This window comes from Xiphias gladius, chromosome 21, assembly GCF_016859285.1.
Source record: "Xiphias gladius isolate SHS-SW01 ecotype Sanya breed wild chromosome 21, ASM1685928v1, whole genome shotgun sequence".
Classification (NCBI taxonomy): Eukaryota; Metazoa; Chordata; class Actinopteri; order Istiophoriformes; family Xiphiidae; genus Xiphias; species Xiphias gladius.
This window is the reverse complement of record NC_053420.1, coordinates 12,825,618-12,837,999: the sequence shown is the minus strand read 5'-3', so window position 1 is coordinate 12,837,999 and position 12,382 is coordinate 12,825,618. Positions and strand designations below refer to the sequence as shown.

Here is a 12,382-nt window from a genome sequence, read left to right as displayed (position 1 = left end):
CATAATATAACCAAAGGATGTAGACAACCCATTTCACCAACTGCCAACATCACCCATAATTACAGAGGAGATACATTTTATGACAAGCTGCTAGTGATGCTTTTTGATGAATGAAACCTGTGATGTGACTCAGCTATAACTTGGGCTTCTGGACTCTGCTATAGCTTGCTGCAGTAATTCCCAACCAGGGGAACTTGCATCCCAAGGGGTATTTCTGCAGTCCCCATGGGGTACGTGGAAAGAATTTATGATTTGATCAAAAAAATACATCCACATATTATTGATTAGGAGTGTGTGAAACCTAATTTGCAAGAAAGCAAATGAGTTCAAATAATTAGCTAAAAGTATAAGCTGTTGAAGTAGATAACTAAAAGTAATGGACTAATAATTGAAATAACTAAAAGTGAAGAATGAACCACTAAAATAGTTAGCTAAAAGTAACAAATAAGTGGTTTAATCACTTAAAAGTAATGGATAATTGGTTGGAACGTCCAGCTTTGGCCACTCTGAGTGGCAGAGGTATGAATGCAAACTTAACCAAATTGAACTAAACACTGTTAGTTCAATTATATGAAAAAAAATTAACACATCCACTATTGTCTCTCCACTTGTATGTGATTAATAGATAAATAACATCCAGTTTCAAATCAATGCAGACTAACACATTTGGAACATGACTGATGTTGTTGATGAAGGGGTACTTGAGCTCCTGTGACAGGGGCCTGTCTCACCACAGGCTTAAAGAATCGATAAGGGACGGTGTTTCTCACTAAACTGTTTTATTCATGCTAGTCACTCTACTCTTCACTCTCATTTTCCACTTCTCCCTGGCTGCTTCTCTCACACTTTCTTCATTCACTCTCTTTTCTAGCTCCATTCTTTCATTTCTCCCTCCCTGCTAGTCTTTTGTCTGCCTCCATTTTCTCAGCTTCTGCCAATTTCTCCTGATCTCCTTCTCTTCAATGAGTCTGTCTTTAGTGTAATAAGGATGAACAGGTGTCTGTTAATGGCTTTTAGATTTTCTCTTTTCATTATTCTTTTGCTTCTGCTTCCCATCTCAATTTTTTTTCTTGGACTCCAGTGTGCTCATGTTGTCTAGCTCGCTCACGTGCTCACCCTGTGTTCCCACTTTCACTACCTTTCACTCTCCCTCTCCCTGTTCCTCACTGATGCTCTCTCGCTCCACTAGACCATTAGGCTCTCTTTAACTCCACTGATATCTTGTCTTCAACACTCCCTTGTCACACCCCCTGTCTTTCCCTCTCTTGCTCGCTCTCTATCCCCTGCCGTCAAACACATTCAACTCCCGCTGTCAGTACAATACCACCTGCCTTTCCATACCAGCACCTTAAAGATGCACACACGCAACCCCAAACACTGTATCAGAAACTGCAGTCTACGGTGCAATGCTCTGAGTATTTAAATACATCCATATCAGTGAATTGTTTCACTGCTTCCACTGCTGTTCAATCATCAATTAAGTGGAGTGCTGGTAATGTTTGGCATAGTGACAGCAGCCTATGAGCGCCTGTACATGAATAAAATAATGGTAAAGAAGATAGAACTTCATACAGCTACTGCAGTCTCCGAACCCCCTCCCCACTCTCCAATCCACCTCCTAAAGCTGAGCTGAACGGTGCAGTGGTGTGTGTGTGTGTGTGTTTGTGTGTATGTTGAGCTGTGAGGGGAGGCCTGCTGTGAGCGTGCAGCTCGTCTGTCTGCACACGTGAGTGGGAGAAAGATCCAGATGTGAAGCTAGAGACAGGAAGGGAGGAGGGGTGGGGGTGGCTGGTGGATGGAGGGATTAGGGCGGATGTGATCAGAGAGAGCTGATCTGCCCGTCAGCAATGGTTGGCACTCGGGCACATACACACACACCGATGTATCTATTCTCACACACCGAAAAAGCGGCAAATAAAGATTTCCTCAGTTCTGTTCAGCAGAGAGACAGCCTGACTGAACCACACACACTCAATCTTTAGCTGGAGAGAACTCATTTTAGAGCTGGCTTATTGTGTTTAACAAATAGGCCTACATGTTCCTGGTATAGTGCCCATCATTGGCAAATTATCATGGAACTTGGCATCCAAGTACATTAAAGGATCAGCACATCAAATTAGCTACTTATGAATTCCCTGTGGATATGATTCTGAGAGGGCAGCACACAGGGATGGCGTTTGCCTCTGGATGAATAAAGACAGCATTACTGTCTCTCGTCAGTTTCTTCCTGGTGAAATGAATTATAGCCAAAGGCGTTATTGTTTAATACTGGATGTTCAGCATAGTGAGAAGGGATGGTTTAAACACCTAGGTAACATTTCACAGTTTAAACACAGACTAGAGGTCTGAAGTTCTGACTCTGTACTATGAGCCTCAGCCGACTCATGAGGGGATTCTTTTGAGGTTTTCTGTCCATGTTATAAGGGTGATCAGTATCTACCTCTGTACTTCTCTGTACTTGAAAAAATCTTGTCATTTTAAAAATAAGCACAAGACAACACTGATTATATTACAAGCATACAAATACAACAATTCCCATGAGTGTTTGCCACAATAGTGTTGTCAAAGCCTCATGGGAGCTGTAGTTGTTCAATGCTGTTTTAGACAAATGGGAAAATATTGCTAGATGTAGAAGAGGTAATACCATGTTCAATTTGTTGCCAGGGGTTTGGCTAAGTTTATGTCCTTAGGCCTTTCTTGATCGGCGTTCTTGTCTGTTCTCGTAGACTTGTGAAACTTTATCAGTCACAGCCCGAGTACTGTTCCAGTTCATAACCCACATCTAGTCAAGACAGCCCAAATGACCGGAAGTGTTCTTGTTCCGCCAATTTTATTGAGGATACTTTGGGAGATGACTTGTGTGGACTTGGGGTAGTAAAGTATCCCATAATGCCTTTCGACCAGTGGCAAAGGCAGAGGTCCTACAACTGTTACTATTACACTTTATTAGTTATTGATATTTTTTCAGGTGAGAAAGTAACCTTTTAGTTTTAGAATATGTATTCAATGTATCCAAATAATGCCTCTTTGGAAATTGTCTTCAGACGCGAGGACCCGAGTGAGACCAGCCGGTCATCTTAGCGCTTAGCAATTTGGCTCCCAAGATGACCGATGTCATCAATGTCTGGTCTTATACCAAATTAATTAAAAAATGTATTAAATATAATTTACTGCTGTCTCTGCTGTCTCTGTAACGTTTTGATATATGATGTTATTCCTATTGGGGGATAAGTTTTGTGTCATTGAATTTGAATGTTAAATTTTTGTGTGGAATTCTCTGCCTCTTAATATGAGAACAACAGTATCAACTGAGTCTTTCAGGCTTGCTTTTACCTAGAATCTCCTACTGTCACTCCAGTGCTATTATGTACACTTCTGCTTTGCCTTAGAGGATTACAGTTATTAAGATGACGATGGTGGAAATGGTTATGGTAATGATAATTGTTGTTGCTACTGTCACACTCCCCTCCTCTTTTTAAAAATGTTTTAATATTTTAACTGTGTATTTTGGCTGATATGTACCGTATATATTTTGTGTAAAGCATGTTGCATTGTATGAAAGGGGCTACATAACTAAAGTTTATTATCCTTAAATATTTATCACCTTTCTGACTAAACGTAAAATAGACCAGTCACTTAATCTTGGTCATCTAGGAAAAAGAAGTGAAAAAGGTTTGTAAATGTCACACACAACATGAAAACACAAATAGGCCCTGAAATGTTATAGAAGTGATATTCCCTGCAGTCAATGCCCAAGAATAAGAAGTGGAGAAACAAGTAATCTCATGGAAAGTCCCATTGCATTTGCATATATGCATATTCCAGCTCTGCTAATAAGTCAAGTAATACATAGTTATTCATACTCTATTGGTTGCTTAGACATTTCATTAGTGGTGTAGTTACTGATATTTCTCCTTTTTGTTTTTGTGCAAATCATTTTTTGGTTTTCTACAGGTTCACCAAACTAAATTTACCACTTTTAAAAAACTTCTTAATACCACATTGAATGAAATTTAATACCTATTTAATTCATTACCATACCATCCAAAGTATAAAAGCAGGAGAACCAAGACAATATGGTCTAGAATTATTTATTATATCACATTTTTTCAGTACGTCCCAGGAGTATATAACAATGATTTCTAATGATATGATTAATATAATTATTGCGACCTGGACCCAGATAAGCAGGAGAAAAATCGATGGATAAAACAATTAAAAATAATTAATTAATTTAATTTTTTTTCTAAAATCGACACTTGCCCATTATGAGATGACTAGCTTCATAGCTGCTGTAGCTAGCAGTAGCGACAGTGTTTGCTACGGGTCTAATGTCTGTTAAGATTCTCAGTTATCCAGGTCATGGTATTCTGTAAGTGCTATGCACTTACAGAAAACAGGTCAAATGGTGCTGACTCAAACTCCGCCAAAAAGGACTGAACAGCTTCCTGTGCATACAGGTCACTGCTTTTTAAGTCGTTTTTAAAATGAGTGAACATACATTATGTGATTTCAGTCACTTTGGTGGCACAGAGCCATGCTTTCCATCTAGCCTAAACACTGTTATGGTACCCTAAACAACTGAAAATATACAGCATAGCAGGTATACCTCTCAGGTATTGTTGCTACAACAACTTCATTAGGTGCAACAACAGATATTTTGTTTTCCATTTTAGAGAGTACCTATAAAAAGCTGTCAAGATGGTTTGCTTAGTTAGTCCTAGTTTTGCTTAACTGACATGGTTACCAGACAAATATAGTTTGATTTGACTATTTTTAGACACTTGTTTTAGACAAACCTTCAATTTCTAATGATTACAGTTTTCTGATATAAAGCATAATCTTGAGGGTAAACAGGCTGAAAATATTTACTTTTGCGCATTTCTTTAATTAGGCTACAGTCTGGTATTTGGTTTTATGAGTGGCAGTTGTGTTCCACAACTCCTTTCATGGCTGCTTTCAGCCAAAGAACATCCTGTTTACTATATTCTGCCTCTCTGAAAATAAGTCAATTTATAACAACACATTAGATCCAATTTTCCTATATGAGAGTACCTCTGTTTTTTTCCTCTCTCTGTAAACTCATAAAACCTTTGAATACTCTTTCCAAGAGAGAAGAAAATGAACACATTTATACGAGCTGGTAACATTTTTCTCTTCTCTGCTTTCTCTCAGGCGACATGTGTGTGAGACTTGCGGCAGTTTATGAAAGATGAAAGGGCCTGTATTAATAATAAATTATGAATGGATAAATTATATATGAAAAAGAAAATCTAAGATGCTGGCATTTCCAGGTGCAGCTGCCACCATTATTTTAACTGTAACAACTGAGTGATAACAATTCATAAAAAAGGATGAAAGAAATGTCAATAGGATCTAACTTAGGTTAATGAGGTGTCATTTGTGTGTGTGTGTGTGTGTGTGTGTGTGTGTGTGTGTGTGTGTGTGTGTGTGTGTGTGTGTGCATACAATCTAACTGTCAATAAATACAGCATTGTTAAAACGTTATTTTAATAGTTGTAGTAGCAGTCAAAATATTGATTTAGTATTGGCAGAAAGATATTAACTAGTTTGTGAGGTCAAATGCCAAAGTCGGATCTATTATTGTTGTTTCAATCATTTTATGTATTTATGTATTTTTAGGACATTGGTGTTTCAGTTAAAGCTGACCATTTGGATATGATGCCTGCCACTGAATAAGAAGCTTTCATGGTAACAGCAACATTAATAACATGTTTAACATGTAGCGGCCAAGAGAAGCCAAAGCACCACCAGGTCTGGTTCTGTCTTTGTTCCCTCCATCAGTCAAAACTAATACGTAGTCGACCTAATCATCATAACCAGGTACACTTGTTGCTTTTGCAGAACTTTGATGAACTTCAATTGGATATGGAGTTGGAACTGAACACTTTATTTACATAGGCTTTTGCATTCATTATTTGTATACATTATACATTCATAACTCTGTTTTGAATCTACCCAGCCTTTGAACTATTTGCATTTATTTTATCCACGTTAAAAAAAACTGCATAATTATCACCACAGGCATGAGACCAGTTTTCATAAAGCTACTTCAATTGCAATTTTTCATTGTCTATGAAGATTATTTAATTGTGAAATGACAGTTTCTGGTGTAATAAACATTACACTGTATATTATCCTATAATACCATATTTAGCCTTCACAGTGAACAAAATAAAAAGCTGTTAAGTGTTTAAATACAGGGATAGCTGGGTATCTTAAACACTGCAAAAAGTATCCATCTTAACAAGTCACTTTTATCTCAGATACAGCAAACCTTAATTTCCCTAAAAAGAAGAAAACAGTTCTGCCAAAGGAGAAAGATGATTTCACTTGTCCTCAGCGCAGCTTTCCTTGCCTTTTTTGAAGGAGTGCCAATATCTTGAGCAAGACAGGATTAATCACCACACCCACCATCATAAAAGAAATTCTCAACCTACAGAAAACACTGTAACTGAGATAAAAGAAAAACTGTGGTATTTTTAAACTTGTGCCTTATTATCATAATTGTTGTCATTTTAACTATGTCAGTTACTGATAATGAATTTGCTATCTTATTTTTGAACCTTCAGCTTGTTTTAGAGACAACTGTCTGAAATGATTAAGCTAAAATTGAAGTTTATTTAACTTTTCCCCCCGATATATGTTGTTTTGCTGTAATGAAATTGTTGGCGTCCATGCTTCCAAAATGGCCACAATTATGAGAACTCGACCCAGGTTCAAAAATACCAGAATTTTCTTTTAATTTTGCATTTTCCTTTTTACCTGTCCACGTACGTTCTCATTTATAGTAAATGAGTACAGTAAAATCTCTAGTGGTTACTGGACATGTAAAGACTAAGTTTAGACAATGTGTCCTTGGATGTGGCAGCAACTTTGACCCAGGGCTGGGCAATACGGCCAAAAAGTTAAATCTCAATTTTTCTGGCTATATGAACTATGAACTATGCTACTTTTAGGTGTAATAGAGCAGTTTTTCCCTCAGGTTGAGAATTTACTGTGGTGGAGCGCTGCGTTTGACCGATGAGCATGCAGAGACTCGTGCAGTGTAGAGGGCAAGACTGTAACCCCGGTAATTATCTATCGCTAAAATTTACAGATGTCCCCTAAAGGCCTCACATGCATGCTATCCGAGACGCTAGCTAGGCGGCTGCGAACAGAGAAGCCTCTAGTTCCCACTCAGTTACTGCAGCACACGTAACTCAGAGACGTGTGGGGCCAAAAATTTGTGAGTTTGATTAGAGTGAAATGGGGCGTTCTAATGTAAGATTTACCTAAGTTTAGTGTTTTTTTTTCTACCTGGGTGATTCGGGCCACCCAAGTAAAGCCCATGTATGGGAAATGCTTAGAGTTTTTACGAACTTTACACAGCACAGTGGTCTGTTCCAAGTTGGACCTTGCAAAACCAAATCATTTCCATATCACTGAGGTAACATGACTACCTTTCTTTGGTATTACTTTGTGATTTTCAGCGGCTGCCATTACTCAAGCTTGTTGTTTACTGGCAAAGCTCATATGTGCAGGCATCTCCAAGGAAACAGTGACAGCCTACTTTTCTGTCGTAACTACAGAGAACTGCTGGTGCTGGCATTGAAGTGATAGTAGAGGAAGCACTAATCTTGATTTTACAATTTAGGCATCTTTCACATCATTCAAAACAAAAACTCAAATTAACCGAATACATTCGATATATCGCCTAGCCCTACTTTCACCTTTGACTTTTCTTTTTTTGCTCACCATGCTAGTAATGCTAGCTACACAAGCTAGGCTTAACTAACCAGACAACAACCAACACACTGACAGAGCTTTGTGAGTGGCTCTCACAATTTTGAATTCAGAATCTGCAGCTGCCAAAACACAGACTGCAATTATTTGGTACGTAGGGTAAAAATCAAATACATCCAATACAGAAAAAATATACATAACATCTCGCAAACATGTCTTATCAGTGCGTATTTTTTTAGAAGACAGAGAGCCAACACAAAAACCAGAGTTGAATTTTCTTATACCTCATTTCTTAATCAAGCAGATGTGAAGGACCGCTTTTCTATTAAAACTAAAGCGTCATACCACTGTATTTGAAAAACCATATTTCCCAAAGAGAAAGTTCAGTAGGGTTATACAAGAACATTAGTTCTCAGAAGAAGAGAATATGTTTCATACATTGCACTAATCATCTCTCTCCACATGGTCCAGCTTCCCATTTGATAATTACCCTTTGAGGCAAGTGTGTAACAAAGGCTGACAAGTGGAAGAGATATTAAAATCCATTTACAAATCTGTATCACAGCAGTGAGAGAGAAAGACAGATTCAGATATAGAAGAAGTAAAAGAGCCCCAAAGGGTCCACGGATGGCATTACGAAAACAGGGGTTTAAAGGGCATTAAAAGACATACTTCCACTGTTCAAGTCAGTTTATAGGAGATGTTAGAGTTAATCACCCTCACATAGTTGAAGCTGCTTAAACACTTGCTTCAAAATACATTTTGCCATAATCGGGCCTAAGCTGACTGTTGAAGCTTTTTCTTTAAACCACTGGTTTGACCGAGGAAATGAAAATCTATCAAGGAACAGCTAATTCTGTTGTTTGCCGTGGGAACATTTTTGGAAATTTTCCTAAATCTTTTGTAATTAAGTATCAGTGTAACAAAATTTCATTGCTGATACGCAGCTTCAGCAACCAAAGAAGTCCATGTGTCTGACACTGAAGCAGACAACAAACATGATTTCAGAACTACAGTACATTAAAAGAAATATACATCTGCTTCTTACAGTTGTATTTTATCCATATCAATTCTTAGTATTCTGTGCTATCAGTACTATGGTCTTTAAGATTTTCTAACTAGGTTATAGGTTTTTAAAGCGTAAACTAACCTTAAAGTTAAAAGAAGTTAAGATTCAGTACCAGTTTAATGTTGCACCACCTCACATTTGTTAATAATGACTCATTATGAGGCTTTGCTGGATATCCAATAAGGTGTAAAGGAAAGGCAGCATCACCATGGGCTGATGTAAACTTCTAGAAGAGCGATCAATAAGAAGAAGGAGAGAAAGGACGGTTGTGTGTTTGTGTTTGTGTGTGTGTGTGTGTGTGTGTGTGTGTGTGTGTGTGTGTGTGTGTGTGTGTGTGTGTGTGTGTGTGTGTGTGTGTGTGTGTGTGTGTGTGTGTGTGTGCGCGCGTGTGCGTGTGTGTGCGTGCGTGTGCGTGAGAGAGAGAGTGTGAATGGACCTTGGCTGTGCCCTTGTTGATGTAAGAATCACTGTAACAGTCAAAGGGGTTGAAATCCAAACCTTCCCATGAGGTTTCATGGCCAGCTTTGGGGTTAGGCATTAAGTTGTGATTGTTAAACTCAGGGTTATGGGACTAGGAAACTCATTATGTCAATGAGTGTCCTCACAACTTCAGAAAGACCAACATTTGTGTGTGTATGTGTGCATGCGCATATGTGACATCTGACAAGATGTTTTAATATTTAAACATCACTAATGACTGCACTGCTCTCTCACTTTCTATCTGTTTCAATTCATTTATCTTTTGGTCAAAATCTTTGTCCATGTTTTTTAACCCTTCTTGCTCTTAGCCTAACCTCACCAGTTAGTCATATTAAAATCAAAGCCTTGATTCATTTATCGCAGAAATTTGAGTAAATGCCTGAAAAATAACTTACAACTTATTGGCCAACAGATTTTATGGTTCTACCTTCTCTAATGTGTAGATTTGCTGCTTTTTTATTTTTTTATTTTATTTAACTGAAAACTGAATATTTTGGGGGTTTGGACTGTTGGTTGTAAAACACAAGAAATTTGACAATGTCACCCTGGGCTCGTGGAATTGTGATGGCCTTCTCCCACAATTTTCTGACAATTTTTAAACAAATATTTGAAATAAAACATTTTTAATAAATTATTGATAATGAAAATAACAAGTACTTGCAGCACTAGTTTAACTCTTTATGCCAAAAAAATCTGCCTTTAATAATAGTAATGCAATCAGAACCCTGACTGTAATGAGGATGAGGAAACAAATTTGCTAAACCAAATTAATTAAAACTACAATTAGTCATGAAAATGGGTTCTACTTCCATTTTGGGAAGGTTTTTTATGGTTTTTATGAGCTACAGGCAGTTACAACCACACATTTAATGTTAATAATCGTTTTTACGTATTGGTAAAGTTATCCTTTTTAAATGGATCCACAGAAAGTTATTTGACAGTATATTAACTATTCTTTCCTCTTGGAAACATATACACAGCAGTCAGAAAGGGTGTGGTGGAATCAGTTCAAGTAGAGACTCCTACTGAATAAAAGAGAATGATGTTTTATTATTACTTTATTACTGTAATGAAAATGGAGAAGATGCTGCCACAAAATGGGCTTTGAAGTCTAGAAGGCTTGTTTTCCATCTGAATATTTTTATAGTATAACTGACTTTGGCATTTATTGACTCACATAATACTATCCAAACCCCTTAGTTGTAAGATTGGATAAAAATAGTATTATTAAGGATAGTGGAGTGTCACATGTACTGTAATGACATTAGGAATAATAACATTAATGTGTTATTAAGTTACTAACGCCTAACATAAAGACACTCAAGAGATTTTATAGCACAAAAAATGAAGAAATAACTAAATTAAACGTAACCACGAACAATTTTGGAAATTTTCATTGACATCATTGGCCTCTTTTCAGCACGGTAAGTTCATGACCGTAGGTTATCCCATAACAGTAATAATATCCGTCTGAACTCAATCATGCTTGATCAGTGCTTATTTGTTTTCAATTTTAATAATTGATCATCATCATTTACATTTTTTAAACTCACTTGCAATGTAGTATGATATCTGTATATTTTTGCATTAGAGGGTGTCATAAGATGAACACAGATTAGTATTTGATCTACTTCATGTGGTCAGAGAGATAGGGTAAAAAAACTTCCTCTATATCAAAGTGTAGATGTGGGAATAAAGTAGGTATTTCTTGCCCTGCATGTGAGATATGAATGTAGCTTTGGGCTACACTGCAGACTTCAAAGGAAGGATATGCATGGAGGAAATAAGCCAGCCACACTGGCAGCATGAAATACTGAGGGGTATCTGTGCATGTGCATGTGTCTCTTATGTTCATTTTTGAGCCAGTTGGCACAAAGGCATGCAAATGTGTGTGCATACTGGTTTCAGTTAGTCTTTTTTGTGCTAATGTGAGCACTTGTGTACATATAGTAAACATATCTGTGTGTGTACATTTGTGTGTACATACCACATCAACCAAACAATAAGATGACCCCTTTTACAACATTTTGGAGTCTTCATGAGTTTTGCTTGAGCCACCCTCAGGACAAATCTTACATTTTAGCAACACTATTGGTAAAAAATAAAAATATCAAAATCATAAGTATATTGTTCATTGCCTCCAAACCATGGTTTGTTTGTTTTTTTTATTGTTATATAGACATATATAACATATAGACATATACTGAAGTGTCTAGCCTCAACAGGTTTTAGAAGTGTCACATTTATGGAAATCCGTGTCTCTTAATTCAGAAACTTAAGCCTTGAACACTTTGAAAAAACTAAATCAACTGAATAGGGCATCCTGGTGGTTTAGGGGTTAAAGGCAACTTTACGTTTTCTCAGAACTAGTTCATAAGACATGTTGTTTGAACAAATCAGAAATTAAAAGTGTTTAAACCTTTTGCCAATGGCCACACTGGAAGGCAGCATGAAAGCCAACCATCCTAAAAAAGGGGGAGACACAATATTGTTTAAAAACAGGATCAAAAGGAAAACATTTTCAGAGAGCCTCTTCTGGAAGACATTCATAGTGTTGCACTCAGTTGTTCATATGAAAAGTGCCACAAATAGATGTGTAACAAAAGAAAAGAGAGCTAGAGAGAGTAGTTCAATCCTTGGCTCCTTTTTCACCTCTGCACAGCTGGCAAATCACTGAGTGAAGTGGGTGTGAGCGTCAGATCGTCGGCTGTGGAAAGTTATAGAAATGGTTGGACACAGACCCCCGCTTATCCGATGTCAGAAGGTGTTTGTGAGTGTGAGTGTGAGTGTGAGTGTGTGTGTGTGTGTGCGCGCGTGTGTGTGTGTGTGGGGGGTTTCCGAAGCTATCTGACAATTAGTTCGGATTGGAGTATAAAGCCTGCTCAACTGGCACACAACAACCTCCTGACTGTACTGTATCTTCACTGTCAAAGTATCCAATCAAGACGAAAATGCCAAATATAAAAATTTACTGAAATATGAACGATGCTGCTCTACAACAGTCGAACCCAGACAAAACTTATTTTTACATTGGTAATTAATCAAAACCGAGTTTGCCAATATAAATTTTGTACATACTCTATGTAT

General features: G+C 37.5%; 1 protein-coding gene across 4 annotated transcripts in view; it reads right to left on the bottom strand.

Annotated features, from left to right (window-relative positions):
• Nucleotides 1-12,382, bottom strand: part of poc1a (POC1 centriolar protein A) — a 53,129-nt gene that overhangs the window by 26,417 nt on the left and 14,330 nt on the right. The window lies entirely within an intron of this gene.